The 19,646-nt window shown below is 43.2% G+C and overlaps 1 protein-coding gene across 19 annotated transcripts in view; it reads left to right on the top strand.

The window, feature by feature from the left end:
* FBRSL1 (fibrosin like 1) overlaps positions 1-19,646 on the top strand; it is a 502,426-nt gene that overhangs the window by 26,917 nt on the left and 455,863 nt on the right. The window contains exon 1 of one of the 19 annotated variants that reach the window (XM_088064878.1): positions 7,453-7,675. The exons of the other annotated variants lie outside the window; for them this stretch is intronic. The gene's annotated coding sequence lies outside the window, so the exon portion shown is untranslated. Of the gene's footprint in view, positions 1-7,452; positions 7,676-19,646 lie in introns of those variants that run through there. 19 annotated transcript variants of the gene reach the window in all.

Consider the following 19,646-nt stretch of genomic DNA (forward strand, 5'->3'; position numbering starts at 1 on the left):
AAATGATCTGCAGCAAACCCAGCAGCTCAGTAGCTGTTGCGCATTGCTGAGGGTCACTCTGCCTGTTGTGCCGCTCCTGGCACAGAGAGAGCTGCTTGTATTTCAAAGCAATGCAACAGAAAACATTACAGGGAGAGCCAGAGTGGGCCAGCACAGTGAACTGGGGCTGTCCAGCTTTGGCAGAGGGGGCAGGAGCTGCTGCAGTGGCCACAGAGGTGCCGAGAGCCAGGCTGGCACGTCTGCCATCAGCATGCCAACAGCGTATTAAACAGATCATGTTGTGTAATGCCGGGGTTTGATCACAGCCCTGGGCAGGAATGAAGGCTTTTGATATGAGTGAAAGCGCCTGATGAAAGATAAATAGAGGAATTCCTTAGAAAACAATAGGGAGATGTGCTGGAGGATGGAAAATGTATTTGCTGGTGGGTGGAAAGAGCCCCTTCCTTTCCCTCTGTGCATCCTCTACTGCTTCTGCTCCTCAGCCTCTGTGACTTTCAAAGTCACTTTTTGTTTGCTTCTCTCTGGAATTTTAAAAGGAGATAAAAGTCACACTAAAAACCAACTCCACAACAAAAAACAACCAACCCTCCCTTTCAAACACAAGCAAATGAGCACAACCACACACAAAAAACAAAAAACTTAAACAATTTTAAAGTTAAGTTTTGTGTTCTCTTTCCTGTCAATTGCTCTATTGCTTGTTTTTTTTCAAGGAGGAAAAAAACCCCAAAACATAATTTGTGTTTGTTTGTAGATTAGAAGAAACTTCTCTCGAAACAGAATATGGAGTAGATGTTTCAATATAATTTTGCAAGGTAAATAGTCTCCCTCAGTCTTCCACTTTAAATACTTGAATTCCCTGTTTTACAGTTCCTGGATTGAAACAGTAAAGAAAATTCTCCCACCAGCATCCTCTGAACTGGGAGAAGAGATCTTTTATCTAACCCACAGTCTGGCATGTTTATTAATGCCGTTTGCTACACTGTTACAGTTCATTAACGCCAAGTGGGGAAGTTTTAAATCCAGACAACAAGTACTTTCTAATTAGAGTTAAGGGATAGCTTGTTGCAGCAGTAATCTTCTGTTTTGCTGTAATGGTTTTAAAGTAAAAAAAAAAAAAAAAATGTAAAAAAAAAAAAAGGAAGCTCACATCACTACAGAGTTTCTGTGTGGCAGAACTATTGGAAAATTGGTCATCTCCTGGCAGGCAATGTCTGTGTTATTTTTCCTTCTCCTCCCTACAAATCAATGATTATAACTAGTTTTCTCCTTATGCTGTGGTTCCCTTTTTGGTGTCTGTGTAAGCGTTCAGATGTGAAATACAGCATTACTGTACTGCTGTGTGGAAGTGCAGAATTGAGATGCATTGGCTGTAGTGCTGGGGAGCCCTGCTGTATTTTTCATATTCCCATTTAGTGAGACGCAAAGATTAGCTGCAGCTCAGTCATCCTGCAGCATTTCTGGAAGTAACTGAAAATCTATCTAATTGCAAAGCCCAAGGCTCAGAAAAAGCACATATGTGTAATTCACAAAAGAGAGCAGCTAAAGATTGGAAGGCTATTGTAATCTTATCTCAGTGGGGGAAAAATTAAGGATGTATTTGGCTCAAATTATTCTCTTTGTCTCCCTAGCTGTGAGAATGAGTAATGATGGTCTTCCTACAAAACTGGTGTTTTAAATTATCTCCTTTTTGTCACTGGGTGGTCACTGCACTGTTGAGGTGGGCTTGGTGGCTGGTGTGGGTGAGATCTCAGCTGAGATTTCAGCTTCAGCAGAGGTTCTGAGATTTCAGAACCCTGAGTGCTTATACAGTGCCCTCTTCATATTAGTGCTGGGATTCTAATGTGCACTTTTCCTAAGGTTAGGAAATCTCACCTTGTGGATGACACCCAGTCACTCCAGATCCTGGAGGCTCCTGCTTGACTATGGTCACATAGGCGTTGGTAGAGCTACACTTGTTTGATGCATACATTACATTTAAACTGCTTTGGTTGTAAACTAAGGGAAGGAAGGGCAGAGAGTAAATGTTCTATTGGTACATTTCCTTCAATGCACATACCTGTCCCTGAAATGAGTTTACAGGTAGCAGCAACTCATTGAATTGATTCACTTAGTTCAAATGTGTCCTACCCCCCAAGTGGTGGGACTGAAAATCAGCTTGATAATTTAAATCTTGAAATTATTGATTTTTCACTACTGGAAAAAAAAATATTGAATTATTTTGTCTCTAAAGGAAACATTGAATCTCTGGATGGAAATGGTTGGTTGTATTTCTGGAAAAAACAATTTGCCGAGCAGTTCCCAGAAGCTACATTTGTTCCTCTTGAAGCATCTGGCCAGGAAGAAGGTCTTGCAAGGGAATCTAATGCTCCTGACTGGGCACACAAATATTCACATACTTAGGAACAGAGTTTAAATTTTAATAGGCAAGTGTAACTGTTGAGAAAGCAGATGTACTGCTTTTAGTTCAGTTGTGCAGAGACTTCTCACATGTTTACAGTTAAGGAAACGGGAAGTCCCATGGGAGGTTGGGGGAAATACTTGGAAACATGCTGTGGCTCTCTGCTAGATGAAGGCTAATGCTGTACTCATTTTTTTATTTAAATTCTGCTAACATTTTGTTAGTCAAAACCCCCTAAAATCTGCAAGAAAACTGTACAGCAGTGCTTTTAGTTAATTTCTTATTCACAAGACCCTGGAGCAATTCCTAGATTTTCTGGTAAGTTGTTGAAATTACTCCCATTTCACTACTGCTGATGTAAACCTTGCTAGTGAGACAAGAAGACAAGAATTTGCTTTAGCCAGCATTTGAACGAGCCACCACAGTGTCCCTGTGACAGCTGAGCCCAAACTGTGACAGGGTGGCCCAGCTGCCTGTTGTCCCCATGTGTGTGTTTTACCAGAGCCCATCTCTCGGCTGGGCTGAGTCAGGAGTTTCCCCGTCCTCCTTTTTGTCACAATTTTGTCTAATTAGAGTTAAGGGCCTTCAGGAAGTGACAGCCTTGACTGTGGTTTGCCTTCTTAAAAAACCCCCAAATATTTATTTTCCATATATTGCAGTTATTCTCTGAAGAGGAATAAACCGTACTGCAATATTATGTCCTATAAATGAGCCTGTGTAATCTTTCCGTTCCCTTTAGTGAGCTTCACCCACTCCTTGGAGCGGAGGGGAGGCTCTCTGCTGGCCTCCGCTCAAAGCACGCTTGGGCCTTTTCAGGGCGGAATTAAGACTTTAAGGAATGGTGCAGTTTGTTGGCAGGAAAACACAGCAACGCTGTGCATCTTCTGTGAGCACCTTCCCTGACTTTAGCAGGAGTCCCAGAGCAGTGAACCCCGATGAGCTTTCCCGGGCTCCATGGTTTGAGGCCTACATGTGGCGACTGCAGAGACGGACATGTCTGACAGCTATGGAGGAGCCAAACAATGCCTCACAATCAGGCAGTCTTAAACTCCGTGCAGCACTGATACACTGCTTTGTCCAAGTCAAAAGCAGATGGAGAGTGAGCTGCTAGAGCTGAAATAAGTAGGAGTAGTTGTTTTTAATTTGCAGCAGGTGAAATAAAGCTTTGACCACTTAGGTTCTTTTTTTAGGGGTTTTGTTTCGTTTTTTGTTGGGATTTTCTCTTGGTGTCCGTGGTGTGTGTTCTGGAGAAGCAGTTGGGACCATTAATCATTGAGGAACTTGCCCAGTTTTGGTTTTGGCTGAGCAGTTTGTGGAGGGCATTGTGCTGCGCACGGGTGGCACGATGTGTCTGGGGAAACGGAGGGTGTTGGAGTGAGGCAGGGAAGGGCAGCTATTGTCTGCAGCCATGCTTGCCTTGCTGCTGAGGACAGAGCAGCTGCTCCCCTGAGGAGCTCCGCTCTGTGTGGGTGAGCTGCTGTTCCTGCCCTTGCTTCCACAAGGGAGAGTGTAGGCATGGACTTGAAGGAACTTGTCTGCCATGGCAGGTTGAACTCGGTGGTGTGATTCCCCTGCCCACCTACTCCGTGGAGACTTCCCTGCACAACTCAGACTTTTAAATACATTTTCTACCAATTGCGTTTTCTTTGCAGCAAAGTGTTATGGCAGGGTCTTAGTGGATGAGGGTTTTTGTGTGTGTGACTCCTTCAGACTTGCATTTGGAAGTGTGTCTGAGGTGGAAGGCAGTGGAACGTGACTCACAGTGAGGATTATTTCCCTCCCAGCAGTCTTTGAGCAGGTTGGGTTTGATGGCTGAGGAAATGACAGTCTGACTTGTCTGTAAGGTCAGTGGGTTCCAAGCACTTTCTGTTAAATCTCTGTTTCTAGTATTTTCTGAAGTTTTTGAATTCAGTCCAACAGTCATTTCCTAGTTTGTCAGGAAATTGTTTTGCTGCTTTATTGAATGAACTGCAAAATAATTCCAAGGAGGAGAAAATGTCTTAAGGAGAGTCTCAGCAATGTTTTAACTGCTGGTGCCTGGTAAAACTGTGTAGATCAAAGGTACCCATCCAGCTTTTTTATCCTCATTGCTTTCAGCAATGATATTAAATTGATTCTCAGGCAACTGGAAAATGCTGGGTGGAAGTTAATCAATAAATGCACAGCAACATCTCTTCATCCATACCAGCAGGACCCTGGTTGATGGAGGAGCTGCTTTAGGTCCATTGAACCCTGAGTGTAGCAGAGGAAAAAAGGCTGTGAAGTTTTTCCTACTCAAAGGCTTAGTGGAAGGTTTATGAGCTGGGTAGAGCATCTTTTCCTTGATCCTCCTGGGCTGCAGTTTTGATGGTGGGTCACGGCTGGATTTGGTGCTGGCCCTTGACAGTGTACTTTTTTCTGGATGTGGCTCTGGCCTTCCACCTCTCTGGCCAGTGAATGAAAAACACTGCACAAGGGATTTCACCTTTTACATCAGTGTCAGTGACTTTCAATTTACAATATTATGGAAACAATATCTCTTAGTTTTCCTTTCATGGGTCATACTTAGTACTTACTTTATTATTTGCTCTCTGATAGGGTCCCACCCTCTTGCTGCATAACTTGTTTTCCTGGAGGCTGGACCTGCCTCTAGTTGAAAATATTGCCAAGCAAAAACTAAATAGCTGGCTCAGATGAACTGCTAGAAAATGTTTCTACTAAGTCTGTGTAGGAGGACAGAAAGGGAGAGGCTGTATCATGGCTGCAGAATAATGTAGAAGTCATATGCTAAGTAACTTCCAGTAAGTAGTAAACTTTTTCACTGAGTTGGTATTAAGAAATATGAAAAAGTGACACAATAATAGTGCACTTTGAGTATTGTCCTCCTTCTCTGCACTGGCCAGGCTTCTACTCTGCCTGCCAAAGCCCAAGCTTCATATAATAGATGCTTTCTTAAAATAAAGCTGTATTGAAAACCAGTGAGAGGCTTTAGTGATACTAAACCCCCACCCAGTTATGAAATGCTCAAAGGAGTTTTTGTTTTTGTAGGTTTTTTTTCCTGTTGTGGTAAGACTGATAATGTGATTGGAGAAGGTGGTTGGAACTTGAACATGTGTTTTAGAAGCACCCAGACTTTAAATGTTATATTGCTGAGGTGAAAGTGTTTAAGTGCTGCTGAGGAGCAGGGTCTGGATTTGTCCCAGTCTGGGCTTGTATAGGGTCTGGAAAAATACCTGAGGCTGGTGCTAGCAACCTTCTAAGGCTGAGGACAGCCTGCATATCCCCTGGACCAAAGCCCTTCCAAAGGGTTAGGTAGTCTCCAAAAAAATGTCCCGTTTGAGATGCCAGTGTTTGATCCCAGACACGACTAGCTGTGTAAAAAAAACCTGTGTGTAATTTACTGGATTCCTGCTGCAGGGAGGCTTTTGTTTTTGATGCACAATTTGATGGGTGCCCTGGGGAGGGTGTGGAATTCCTTCCTGATAGCAGTTTTGGGGCATGAGGGAATGAACTTTCCATGGAGGCTAATGGCCCACTCAGTGTAGCAAAGCTACATTACTTCCCTGAGCCAGAGGCAGTGGAAACAATCCTGAAGTGAAAGCTCTAGGTGATCAGACACTATATTGTAAAAATTTTTGCCACAAACGTATCTTATCTTGGGCTTGTTAGTGCCTTAGCATCCCCCTCCTGTCCCCACTTCCAGCTCTCCCCTCTTGTTTTACAGCTGCTGTCAGCCCCAGGTGGGAGCTGTTGCAGCCTCACCTTGGAGGGTCAGCAAAGCTGGACTCCATGTGCTGCCACCAGGGTCTTAGGGGAGGAACACCTGTGTGGCAAGAAGTCTGTTGCTGCTGTTCCATGGCCCCAGCCTGAAGAATGCGGGGAAAATACCCCGGGAGCAAAGCTTGACTCAGCAGGAGAGCCCTGCTGCCTGTCCGCACCAGGCAGGCCTGCTCACAGTAAATATTCTTCTTCCCAAAATGCTGCAGCAGCTCAGCCCAAAAGCTGTGTGGTAGCTTTGCCTGTTGGCATTGCTCTAGGTAAGAGTTCTCTGCAGGCTTATCTCTATCCCCTCTAAGCAGGGACGTGTCAGACCTTAATTCCCTTCGGGCTGTGTCATTGAACCTCAGCATCTCATTTTATCCCCTTACACAGAGCCTTAAAGAAGATGCAGCCATCTGAGGGCTGCAGGAGCCAGGGCTGGACTGGAGTGCTGCTCCAGGAGGATCTGCCTGAGCCTCTGATGCAGATTTCTGGCATCTCTTTTCAGTCTAATGGGTTCCTGCTCTGTCTGCTCACAGGCTTCCCTCTGAGCTGAGCCCTGGTGCTCACACTCCATGAATAAAGAGCTGCTCTGTTGCTCCTGGGATCCTTAAGACGATGCTAGGAGCTGTCTGATTTGTCTTTTGCTCTCCAAATAATTACTCAGACTTTAAGAAGTCTGAGAGCAAATTTCATGGTGAAGGAACCTCATGTGTTACACAGAGCCCAGGCTGTTCTGCAGGAAGAGTTCATGCTTTGGCTTCTGCAGGATGTTTCAAAGCAGAGGAAAGAGCTCTGTGTGTATTTATGTGTATATAGCTGTGGGTCTGATGGGATGTGGATGCCTCAGGCTGCTGCAGAATTCACCACAGTCTGGGGCTAGAAAAGTTGCAGGTAGAGATTTGTTGAGCTACAGGCTGAGCTGGCATACAGTGTCTCAGATAAATGTGTCTGTGAGTCCTGATCAGAAGAACCCTTTTATTTTCTCATGTTTTTTAACTTCAGAATTTAGTTGAGCTGGATCTCAGAGCACTCTGGATTTCAGTGCTGACTCAGACAACTCATTAATTGTGCACAATTTTATATTCCACTAGCTGCAAGGGAAGAAAACCTCCCTTTCAAGGGTTAACTGATAGGGTTAATGGCTCTGACTATGGCCACTTGACCTGGTGTTCTGACACCAGGTGTTGTGACCAGCTGCTGGTCATTATGTAAATGAGCTTCTCACCTGAAAAGAGTTACCACATTAAGTCTCACAATAAATAAATGGCTCCCACCTCACTCTGGCCAGAGTAAGTGCTGTTAGCTGGGGAGGAAGGAGATGTGCTGTTTTGACGTTGTGCCTTTTTATCAGCTCCGGCATCAGAAATTTTAATTTGACTTCGAAAAAACGTTGGAGGAATTTCAAGATCTTTTGTTACTGATACAAAGTCCAGAGGAGTTTCAGTGAGAAGACATGCTTGGCTGTCCTCTAACAACACATGAGTTATGAGTTATGTCCTGCTGTTGCTGCCTGTGCTCTGGAAACTTCTATAGAAGGCAAGTTGGGTTGTAGCTGGAAGGAGTATGCTTTTCTAGACATATTCAGTAAATACAAAATTACTTCCTTTTCCTTTTTCTGTTTGGTGGCCTGGAAATGCAGCTTACATGTATTTGATGAAATTAAGTATGTTTATTTTGAATAAGTATATGGGGTATTTTTCTTTGCTTTGAGCTCTGTAATAGGGAAGACAGGTGTATATTCTGCTGTCATTTCTTCCTGATGGTGAAATCTCAGACTGAGAAGCTAGATCAGTGCAGATAAAAATTATAATTGAAAACCCTTCCAAAGAACCCCCTGCCATTAGAATTGCAGTAGAATATGTGACACAGTGTGAATTGCAGCTTGCTCAGAAAAGGGCACTGCTGTGGGAGAGGGTTTAAGATGAAGTCTGGTTGCAGGTGAGAGATTTCCCTTTTGGGTTTCCTTTGAGAGGTGGAGCAGCTGGTAATAGCAGATTTCTTTCTTCTATGTGGCCCTTGCTATCTGTGTGCTGTGCTCATGCTGCTGGATTGTTGTTTTGGTAACAAACTGCTCAGTCACAGAAACTCTCACTCAGGCACTGGGGTGACACTGCTGTGGAGCTGGCAGACATGGGCTATCATGACTGTAGGGTTATTTTAGCATTATCAAAAGGCTGAAAGAGGAAAGAACCATCAATATATCTTGAAGCAATGGCCAGAACCTGAGATTGGCAGGGGTAGACCAGATGCACACACAAATGCCGTGGTTAAACACTTAATAGGATTTGGGGGAATTCTTCTTTTTCCCGGGTTGATTCTCTTAATATTTCTGTAGTCTCTACAGAAGTGTGCCTTTCTTCAGTGATGCTAAAACCAATTAGGGCAGAAGTTCTGACTTAGGCTTTGAATTTTCAAGTTGAAACTAAGTTACAGATAGCTTTCAAGGTCAGTATGTAGTTGCATGCTATGAAATTTAATTGATATTTTTCTTCCCTAAAGCACTGACATATTAGCAGGCAGCTCATCACTTGCATAGTATTCCCTTGGACATCATTAAATTTAACCTGGGATGCTTTATCTCTGAAGGACTTGTATTCAAATTTTAAACACTTTCTTTTTCCAGAAATAAGTGATAAATTCTACTTAATGTTTCCAAAGGAAGTATTGCACGATGAGAAACAGGAGGAAGGAGGATTTAAGAGTGGGAGTGCACACATGTAATACTGAGCAGAAATGTTTTAGATGGAAAAAGATGGAGGAGCTGAAGTTAAAGGTCTTTGGAGAAAAACAAAGCGGAGAGTTTAAGTGCACGAATATTGCCAAGATAGAAGTAATTTTTTTGTTAAAATATTTAATGCAAAATAACAGCATTTTCATTATTGTGCTTTATAGAAGCTCAAAATGTTTGGAGATCATTCCTAAAGCATTACCAAATGTACAGAGAACAGACTCCATTTGTCCTTGAAAGAGCGCATTTTGGGGGATCATTTAAATCACATAAAGGTAATATGCAAAAGCACTTGCCCTCTTCAGAAGTTTGGACTCTTTTCAAGTTTTCACTGGGTATCTAAGCAAGGCAGTCTGTATTATTAATCACCTCATACTTAAGTCCAGATTTTTCATAGCTAATGAGATTTTTCCAGAGTGGCCAATACCTGAACAGTGCGTTTGGTATAATAATGCGCAATAACAGAAAAATGATGTGTGAGCCAAATGTTATGTGATTCCAGTGCTGGACTCTGTCCTATTTATTCCTGGCAAGAGATCACATACCATAAGGGAGTGGTGATGCTTCCAGAAATCCATGGCACGTGATGTGTTTTTCTTCACTGAGGCACGAGGCGATGTGCCATGAAATGTCAGCTCCTTCTCTGTTTCATAAGTGAGTTTGTTCATTCAAGGGAGACAGCAGCATTTGTAATTAGGCAGGTGAAATTGCTAGGAGAAGCATCCTGTGTCCCTCTTCCAAATTCAGGTCAAGGTGTTGTGTGTGTAATCAACTCTATGAAGTAATTTGTGTTTATATTATAAGTTAGAATGAGCAAAACTCTGGCCTGTGAGAAGCTGGAGAGCAGAAGGGGGTTTTATTTTAGTACATAATCAAGCGAAAAGAACAATATCACTTTTATGTTGATAGCCAGGATTAAATTATTCTTGGACTCATTATTAAATGAAGCATATGATTAAATATTGAAATGAAGACTATTATTTTTCATATCTGCATTGGAATGAGGAAAAAGGGGGGAGAAACCCCTGCTATGGATGACTCAGTTCCTGTATCCAAAGCAGTGGGAGAGAAAGGAGCTGTTTCCTCACGGATGAGTCCTGGCTTTGCAGCCTGGGGAGGAGGAGGTATTTACATGTGGTTGGGGACAGCAGGCATTACTTACCCCTCATCACAGCTGTGCAGGTGGAATGAGGCACCTCTTGTAGGTGCATCACCAGCATCATCAGTGCTTGGCATAATGCTCTAGGATCTGCTGCTTTTCTCAAAGGGATCCTCTCTCTGCCAGCACTGAGAGATAATGATCTCCCAGAAGACCCAATTTCCTGCTGCTGACTTACATATGTGTACATCTCTTAAAGCAGATGCTGGCTCAAAATATACATTTAAGTGGATAAATAAATACTGGAGTATTTAGTTGCTGTGAGAGATCCCAGTGAGGTTAGTGCTGTGCTAAATCCTGCTTGACTGGGTCCTGTTTTACTCAACCTCCCTAAGAGCTGTGCCCCAAGGGTCTGCACAGCAAAGGTGATGGACAAAAAAGGAATGAAATATCATTAACCCCAAACTGCAGGAGTTGTGCTTCAGGTCCTCAATGTGTGCTTTTCTAAAGCCATGTGAAACACTTCCCAGAGGCTCAAACTCTCTCTTGTTTATGGCCCAGTTACACATGTGTGCATGTAATCTAAACAAAACCCCACTACCAGCAGCTCTTGCAGCGTATTTCTGCTTTCAGGTGGGGGTGAATGTGCTTCTTTGCCTGCAGTTTATGGGGAAGAAGCCAAATTGGTAGAAGCATGTCTGAGAGACATGGTATTTCTAGTTAAGTCAGAATACCATAGGGGGTAGGAACTGGGAAGGAAGTGAAATTGCCAAGCATGATTCTCAGTCTGTTTTGGTTTACCATATATGAATCAGTCTGATGGGGGAACTTGGGAACTTGGCTGAGAGATGGAAAAACATTACTTATGGAAGCAGAAAGTGATGTTATGTTGATTTGTGTGCTACCGAACCTCTTTACAAGAAAAGAGATTTCAGTTCTGAGTGCTGTGGATGGCAGCTGCATTGTGCTAATGGCAGTGGTCTGTCCTGCTGGGTTCTCTGTGGTTTCTGCACTCACTCCTGTGCTAAGGTGGATAAAGTGGAATGACCCTTTTTCCCTAAGTGAAACTAGAACATTTTAATTGATTTCCCTGCCATGCCTGCAGCTGAAGGAGTTTCCCTCATGCAATTACTGGCCTTTTTCACATGATGAAAAAATAAGAATTTGAAATGTCAGAGGAGAGTTGCGGATGAGAAATTGATTTCAAATTCAGGTGGTACATTATGTGTGACAGTCTGCAGTGTGAGCTGAGTGATGGGAAAGACTTCATGTTGCAATGTGTCATTCTCAACCTCCTCTGAAGGCACATCCCTTTTCCTGTGTGTTGCTCCCAGTTCCCACAGCTGGCTCAAGAGGGGAGAGCAGATGAGGAACATGGTCTTTTATCCCAGGGTTAGACACATCAAGCTCTCTTGACTCCAACCACAGAAAAGTGCATGAAAGTTTGCTGCTTCTGAGTAACATCCTCAGTGTTTCTATTTCTGCCAGATCTCAGAGGTGCGATTTTGGCTGCTGCAGCTCCCTGTTGGCCCCGTGGCTCAGAGCATTGGCTTCACTCAGCCCATCACTGTCCCCTCCCATGCCTTGGTCCTCTGTGTTTTTGCAGTCTTTGTATCTATGCCATTCCCTCAAATGGGGAGAGGGAGCTTCCCAAATCATCCTGAGGATGACTTTGATGATGAATGAAGCTGTCTGTGTTAGTTGCAAGGAACACACAAGAGTGAGTAGCACAGCAATATGTGTGTTTTCTAAGGCTTTTTTCTGCTGCTCTGGTAAAATAGCTGCCCTTGCACCATTTGTTGCTTGTTTGGTAAACTTTCTCATACAGCTATTAAAAGTATTTAGTTTATTGTTGAATTGATGGTACTATTAATAGTCTAACTCGGTAGGAATGAGTGGAAGTTGGTAGAGTTAGTAAAGGTAGGCCTTACCCAGGCTCCATTTTGTTATTTTTATCAGTGACAGATGTGCTTTGTTGGCATGCTGTCCCCCACAGCTGAATTGCATCAAAGTCCTCATAGTCTTGGAACTATACCATTTAGAAACCAAAAAAAAAACCTGGTTTGGACTGTGGAGCTGAATTTTAGATTGATTCTGTGGGGTTGTTTGTGTAATTACTTAAAAGTGTATCCCCAAACTTGCTGAGCAGTGTTTCTAAATCAGACTTCAGTCCGGTTTGCAGTGTCAATAAACCTCACGAGCGACTTGGCAGTCAGCTTTTGAACTGTCAGTGGGCAAAGTCCAGCTGCAGCCGGGCTTGCGTCACGAGCAGTACCCGAATGTCCCACGAGACGAGTGTGTCGAGTTGCAGTTTAATGTGTGTTTTCCTGTGCCTGGGATCTTGGAGTTCTTGTAGCCATTGGAGGACCATTGGCTGCTGTGTTGATTCACATCTTTAAATAACAGAACCTGCCATGGGCTGATCGCATCGATTCCACACTGGCAACTAATGAAGCAGATCAAATACACCAGGGAGGCTCTGCTCTTCCAGAAATTAAAGTTTTCGTTATAGAAGTGTGGAAATTGAAGACTATTAATTTTGTTCTCTTGACAGTTGTTATTAAATCCTACTTATTTCATGTGGTCTCAATTATTTTCAATTTTGACATTTCAGTGCACAGGAGATCTGTGCAAAAAAAAGCCCAGTTACTCTAGAAGTTACTGACAGATCTGGAAGTGTTTTAAGTGGGGAGCCTTGGGGTTATTTCTACTACATCTGGAGCTAAAATATTCACAATGAAATTCCCACTGCCAATGCTGGAACCTGCCCCTTTGCAGCCTGCCTCAGTCCTGGGCGGGCAGCATCGTGTTCTTTATATCAGAGCTTCCCTTTCTGAGGTGTTCAGAACTGCAGGTAGAAGCAGAGTAGGTTTATGTTCTAGCACCATTTCTAGGTGGAAAATAGTGTGAAAATGAGACCTTTTATCCAAGTCTCTAGCAGAGATTTCCTAAGCTCACGTAAGCCTGAGCTGGGAAAACATAAAGGGAAAGGTCTCTAAAATAAGATCCTTTTGCTCTTATTAATGCTTAGAGAAGGCTTCCCAAGTTGCTTGCAGTGAAGAGCATTATGGATTTTATTTTAAAGCTATGTCACATTTACTTCATTGCTCAATACAAAATATCCCAGTGCTAAGTCAAACTAAACTCATTTTTTTCCCCTCCTGTTTCTGCATTGCTGGTTTGATCCCCAGATATAGAAGATCAGCAGAAATCCCCTACCATTTAAAAGGATTAGAACTGGCTGGTGAGATTTTGGCTGTAGAATTAACTGGTGGGAGCAGTTTTAAAGTAATACTGCGCAGGTCAAATGTGGGGATGCATTGTGTGTTTCTGTATTGAGCAGAAAACAAGGGGTGCAGTCCTTAAGCACAATTCTGTGGTCTTGCCTGCTCAAAATGTGCTTTTATACTTTCTGCTGGGCTTTGCGTTTCAAGCTTTCTTTTTCACTTGGCACTTGTATTTCAATTACTCCTGTTGCCTTGTACCTCTTTGCTTGTCTTTTGTGGTCTGGGTAGTCCCTTTCTTTCCAAGTGAAATTCTACTTCTACCTCACTGGTCGTCCCTCTGGTGTGGAACCTGCTCTGCTGGTGATCATGATTAATGACCACACCAAGCCTGCTTGTCTAAACTCTTACTTTTTCTGGCACAAATGTGAAGGCTGAGGGGTCCACCAGGGCTCACAACAGCAGCTTTTCACTTTATTGCATTGCCTGCCACCACATCCTCTCAAAACTTCCTTTTATTTCTTGGAGCAGTAGCAGGGCGCTTGTCTCAAATGGTGTGGGAGAGCAGCAGGGAAGGGTTTGAGCTGTTTGGGGCGCTCGTGGCTCTGGTTAGCCAGGAATGAAGAGGTGCTCAGTAGAGGAAGAAGCATCCCCCCATTGCCTTTTTTTTCTTGAAGTCTGTTTTCTCTATGGCTCCCCCCTTTTCCCAGTCAGCAGAAAGTGAGGTTCAGAATCTTGTGCTGCTAGATCCTGCTGCTGAATCTGATTCCTCAATCTCCACCAGTAGGTTCAGGAAGTCAGTGAGATTTGGCTGTACCCGAGTGTTCCTTACACTGTGAATTATTTTTGTTAGAAATGGAAATGAGCCTTCTGAGGAAATAAGTTTGATTTATGCTTCAGAAGTTTATCTTCTTGCTCTCAGCTAATGTTTCTGTTGAGTTTTTTGGTACCTTCAGTACCTGATTGAACAGTTCTGCTGTGTTAATTCAAGCTATTTTCAACATTGGTATTAAGCCAGGGTTTTTAAGGAGAATGTCAGTCAAACTGACTTTGGACAGCCTTTGCCCTATTCTGACTGATGCTAATCTTTGCTCTGGAGAGCCTGTGACCACGGCAGCAGGTGACCTGTGTGTGTCTGCCCTGTGGTGGTGTTATCTGGGCCTGTGTTGGCCATCCATGCCAGTAATTAACACCTGCACAACATCCTTAATTTTGAAGTGCTACAGGAGATGTTTTCTGTAACACAGAAGCTGTTGGGAACTGTCTGAGGGAAGTGAGAGAAAACTGGAGTAGAGTGAATTTACTAAGTTAAGTGTCTTGTACAAGGGGTTGGAGGCAACCTTTTTATACAAAGGTGGGGGACACCTGTCTCGGTGTGTTTGCAGTTTTCATGTGAGCAAAATTTAGGGGAAAAATTTAGATTGGGAGCATAGCCAAATTTCCACCTTTCTGAAAGTATCTTGCAAAACTGGCTTCAGTTACTGTGCTCTAGGGTTGGCTTCTTGCAAGTGCTGTGGGGAAGGGTTGGTTTGGTTTTTAATTGCTTGTCATCTGAAATAAGGCTCCAGACCGTCTCTGGCTTGGGTTAAAAAAGACCTGTCCTCAAAAGTGAGTAATTTCCTGGCTATACTTCGCTTACTACATATATGAGCCAGAAAAAGCTCTTCAGTCTCAGAAATCCAACAAGCCATCTGAAGAGTGAGGTTTCTGGTGATTTAAATCTCTGTCTCCTGATGTGTGTATTGAGCCAAATCTAGAATGCAGCTTTTCCAGTATAACAGCAGATTGATGTGCACTGGTTTTGTCAGAGATGCTGCTGTAGTTAAGGACTGGGGAAAGTACCTGCACTTCATATGCAATATTAAATATTGCTTCTGAAATAAGATACTACTTTTGGTTAGTGTGTCCAGTTTAATAATTAACTTCAGGGAGAAAATTCTGCTGATAAGACTGGTTTACAGTTCAAGAGTTACCTGACTAATCAACAAATCCTTTTGTATACCAAATATGAATAGCTACTCGACTGAAATGTTATTTTTATTTTTTAGAAATGGAGTGTATTAGCTAAGGCTTGGAGCTTGGGAGCTCTGACTGCAGTCAGTATTATCAGTTAGATTTTAGAGATAGGAAATTGAGGCAAATAGTAAACAATTTGCCTGAGGTTAAATGAGAAATACGTGACAGCTTCTGATGTCTCCTTTTTATTTGCTGCCCGTGTCTGCTTAGAACTTGACAGAAGCTATTTTTTGTTCCCCAACCTTATTATAGCACCTAGCACTCAGATTTTGATTTAAGCCTTTAGCCTTTGATTTGAGAGCACAGTGGCTCCTGTAACATGGTAATGCTGAGCCCTGTGAGTCTCTCGGCATGTAACGATCAACATTTGAACAGAAGTAGCAAAAGGACTGCAAATACTCTTAATTCCTTTTCTCATGCTGTCTGCTGTCGTGCTAATAAATTCACAAAGCTTATGTGATTAAAAACTTGAGAACCTGGTGCACTTTATGAGCTCTAATTAAAAGCGGTGGAGAACTTGAAGCTTTCTTTGAAGGGTTGGAGGTGGCTTTGAGAGCGGGTTGCTGGCAGCAGGGCCAGGGCTGTGGCAGTGTGGTGGGGTTTGCTGCAGGGCAGGATGTGGTTCTGTGCTGGGTGTACCTCTGCAGCCCCAACCAGCCTGCCTGGGGCTCTGACACAGGGAGTGTCTCACTGAGTCACTGGTGTCTTGCTGTGACCTGGGTATTTTTGCTCAGTGCTGCAGTGGGTCGCTGACTGATGTGGCTGAGTTACTAAAGAGGACAAAAGAAGTGCTAGTAAAAATAGTGTTTTTCACCAGTGTCTAGTCCATAAAAGTGGTATGCTTGCATGGTGAGTCTGTATTTAGTGGTTCCGGATTTAAAAACAGTTCCCCTTTTTGCCTCCAGATCCAAGGATGGCACTTCATCTTCCCTCTTTAAATTGATGTGCTGCAGAAGATGCACTCCTGCTCTCCTGAGCTGCTGCCTCAGGGCTGTTGGTGCCACAGGGTCACTGATGGGGTGTTTCAATGCAATAGAACCAGTGTCTAATTGGGATCAATGGGTGGCTGAAACCTTTGTGTCCAGGCTGCCTGGTCTCTGTGCAGAAGCTGGGTGGGTGATGCTGTAGTCATGGGTGAGGTGATGGTGAAGGCCATTGTGTTCAGCCTTGGCCATCATCACACAATGAAAGCCATCACCGCCCTCCTTATGGAAGGAAATTGAAGTAAAGCAGTGTCAGGCTGTGTCCTCCAAATTTCACTGCTTGGCTTTAGCCACAGTCCTGTTGTCTGTCTTAGTTTGCTCTGTTCTTGATTTACTACAAGAAATAAATGTAATTTCGGCTTTGAGTTGGTGCACTCAATAAACTCTGGCTTCTTGGCTGCTAACCTGAGCTGAGTAATGCTGAATGAATGAATCATCTCTGCACAGCAGCAGCTGGGGAAAGGCTTCCTTCAAGGATGAATCCTGCAGTTTGTTTAGCAGCACACAGGGCAGTGGCTGTGGCATTGTCTGTGGTTCAGGGGACAACAGGATGGCTCTGCTAGCGTGCAGCAGTCTGGACTCAAGCACAGGAACACCAGGGCCCAACTGGGATTGCTGGGCTTAGCCCTGCCCTGCATTCCAGGGAACCAAGAGACAAGTACCCTACTCTGCTGGAAGCTTGATCTTACTAAAGAGTAATCGTTAACAGAGGATATGTGAGCATAATTTACTGGGTATCAGAATGTCTCTTTAAACATTGCACTAAATTAAAAAACAAAAACTGCTATGCAGGATTTTATTGTTTCTTTATGAAATGCAGCTGTTCAATTTGTGTTTTCCCTCGTTATATTCACTGTCCCTCAGCCATTCATCATTACAGCTCTCTGGAGCCGTGATTGCTCCCCACTCTCAAATGTTAAAAACCCATCAGAAGAGTCCAGTTGGAATTTTCCAAGCATGCATGGCATCTTGGCATCACAGTTTTCATTAATTCTAGTGACATTAAGGGTTGAGATCCCCCAGGTAGTCTTTTAGAAATACTTGTTTCCATGAATACTAGTTCCCATGAATAAGAAAATGGTGAAGGAATTTTTGCCTCCAAACTCTTTTTTTTTTTTTTGGTTTCCTTTTTTTATCTCTTGAAGTGACTAGAAGCAAGCACTTCAGTTATCCTGTTGGTAAAAGCTCCCTCCAGCAGTAAATGGGAGCTGGTGGTGTGATAGGGAGCCCATAGCTGGCACACAGAACACTTAAATTAAAGCAGCATCTCTGCAGGTACATATTTAAAACTAAAATATTACAGCAAGTTAAAACAACTTTGGCAGCATGTGCAAATTACTTGGCAAAAGTGTTAATTTCCTTGTTAAACGTCGTAGCAGAAAGGGCCTTTGATCCCAGCAGCCTGTTGGGAGTCCTTCCTAATTGTTATCAAACTATCCTGTAGCTTTAAACAGATAAGACCTAATTAGCTAAAGTGGTGCTGCATTTTTTCAAAATAAAGAGTGCCCTCTCAGTGTTAGGCACCTGTGTTTCTGTGCTTTCAGATTGAATTACAAATTTGGTGCAATGCCCGACATAGGACTTTAAGCAAGGGCTTGACTGTGGCACTCGGTGACTTGCAGCAGCAGAGAGGAGACTGTGGCTTGTAGACACCCCAAGAAGAAGGCACAAATAACCCCCTTCAGATGGGAGGCAGAATGTTAAACATTTCTAATGACAGCAATATGAAGGGCTGATAGAAGTCTCTGTTTTTTCTGGGTTTTTTATTTTTGTATCGTTTGTGCTGTGAAAAGGAACGGGGGAAAATGCATCAATGGAGCCAGGTCTGACTTCCTTGTCTTGATGTAAAGAGTCTTCTCCACATCAAAGGATGACTTTAATGATGGATCTGAAATTCTCTCTATTTTTAATCACAGGCTATTATTTTTAATCACAGGCCACCACAGAGGAGAAGGAGATATGTTGGAAATGCCATATTCTTGTGTCTTCTCCACCCATGTGCTTCCAAGGGGAAAACTGAAGCATTAAGGATTTGGTTCAACACCTGTTAGGTTACTCAAGGAAAAACAAAGACTTTGCCAGATGTTTAAGAAGAAACATATGGCAGGCAGGGAGGGAGAAACTGTGCCAATTTGTCTGTTTAATCAATCAAACTTGTAACAATCAATGCTATTGTCCATACCCTTAATAAATAATTGTTCCCATGAAATGATGTTTAATGCAGAGTTCACTAATGGCCCATGGCAGTGGGCAGAATGAAGCATGCAGTAGGTTTTCCTTTTTTCCCTTGCTGATGGTGCAGAGCTTTTGAGTTTTCCTTGTTCCATGTGTTTAAGACCCAAACTAAACAAAAAACAATCAATTCTGGGTATAGATCAAACCACCTGCACAGTTTTCAGAGGTCAGTTGAATTTTAGTTTCATTGAGTATCAGGGAAAGTTGTTCTGCAAGATACTTTGTGGATGTTGGTTCCTGGAAGTTCTGAAGCTTAGGTTCCTTCTTGATATAAAGTAGAAATAAAAAATAGCACCTTTTCTTTCACCACAGGCTGCCACCGTTTGCAGTCTATCTAGAAAAATACTGTTGCTGTAAATCCAGAGAAGCCCCTTAGTGGTGTGATAGGGTTGTGAAAGGCAATGGTTTCCAGTGGTTTCCTGGAGAAACTCTCCACACCGGGTCCCATCAAAGATGCTTTTGGACCTGCAAGGATTGAGCCCTGAGTGTTTAACCTGCCCCCTCCCCCTGGCTGCATTCTCCAGTCTTTGGCCGTGGGTCAGAAGGCACTGAGCAAGCTGGGGATGCTTTCTTAGTCATACAAATGTGGAGCATGTTAGGATAAGCAACTTGTCATTAAAGGCAGGGCACAGTTCAGCTGCTGACATTATCTCGCAGTGGTTCGCCTTCTGTCGCATCGTAATGATTAATCACAGCCCTGTGCCATGTGTTACCAGGCAGCCTGCATTTGCTTAGCAGTCAGGAACTACTACACGTTCTCTGCTGCCTTAATCCCCTGTGACTGTTTCCTAATGCTAACAGTGCTGAACAATGGGATATCATGACAGCTTGTGATTGATTCTTTTTTTTTTTCTTTTTCCCTCTTTTGCAAGGAATTGGGAATTTCCCGGTTTAAGATGCTTACTTAGCTACATCTTGCTGTCAGTGATTAAGAACTGCACTGGTTGCTGCCATTATCAAGTAACTTCTGACTCTTCTATAATTTGCTATTTTGGCCAAGAAAATAAGTGTATTTCCTTTCTGTAAGTTCAGTGTGTGCTCATGAATTGTTTGGTAGCCAAGTACTAGGTCAAACAGGGGAGCATTTGGAGCTCAGGTTTGCTTCAGCTCCTCTGTACAGCTCACCCCTCCTCAGGCACTGGAGAGCTTGCAGGAGCTTGAAGGACCTTGTGTCTTTAAAAAGTCTCAATTGACATCCTTGGATTCCAGCTCTGCAATCTTT

Source organism: Pseudopodoces humilis, chromosome 20 (genome assembly GCF_049639895.1).
Source record: "Pseudopodoces humilis isolate 2021_Gansu_Grassland_sample_001 chromosome 20, ASM4963989v1, whole genome shotgun sequence".
Lineage (NCBI taxonomy): Eukaryota > Metazoa > Chordata > Aves > Passeriformes > Paridae > Pseudopodoces > Pseudopodoces humilis.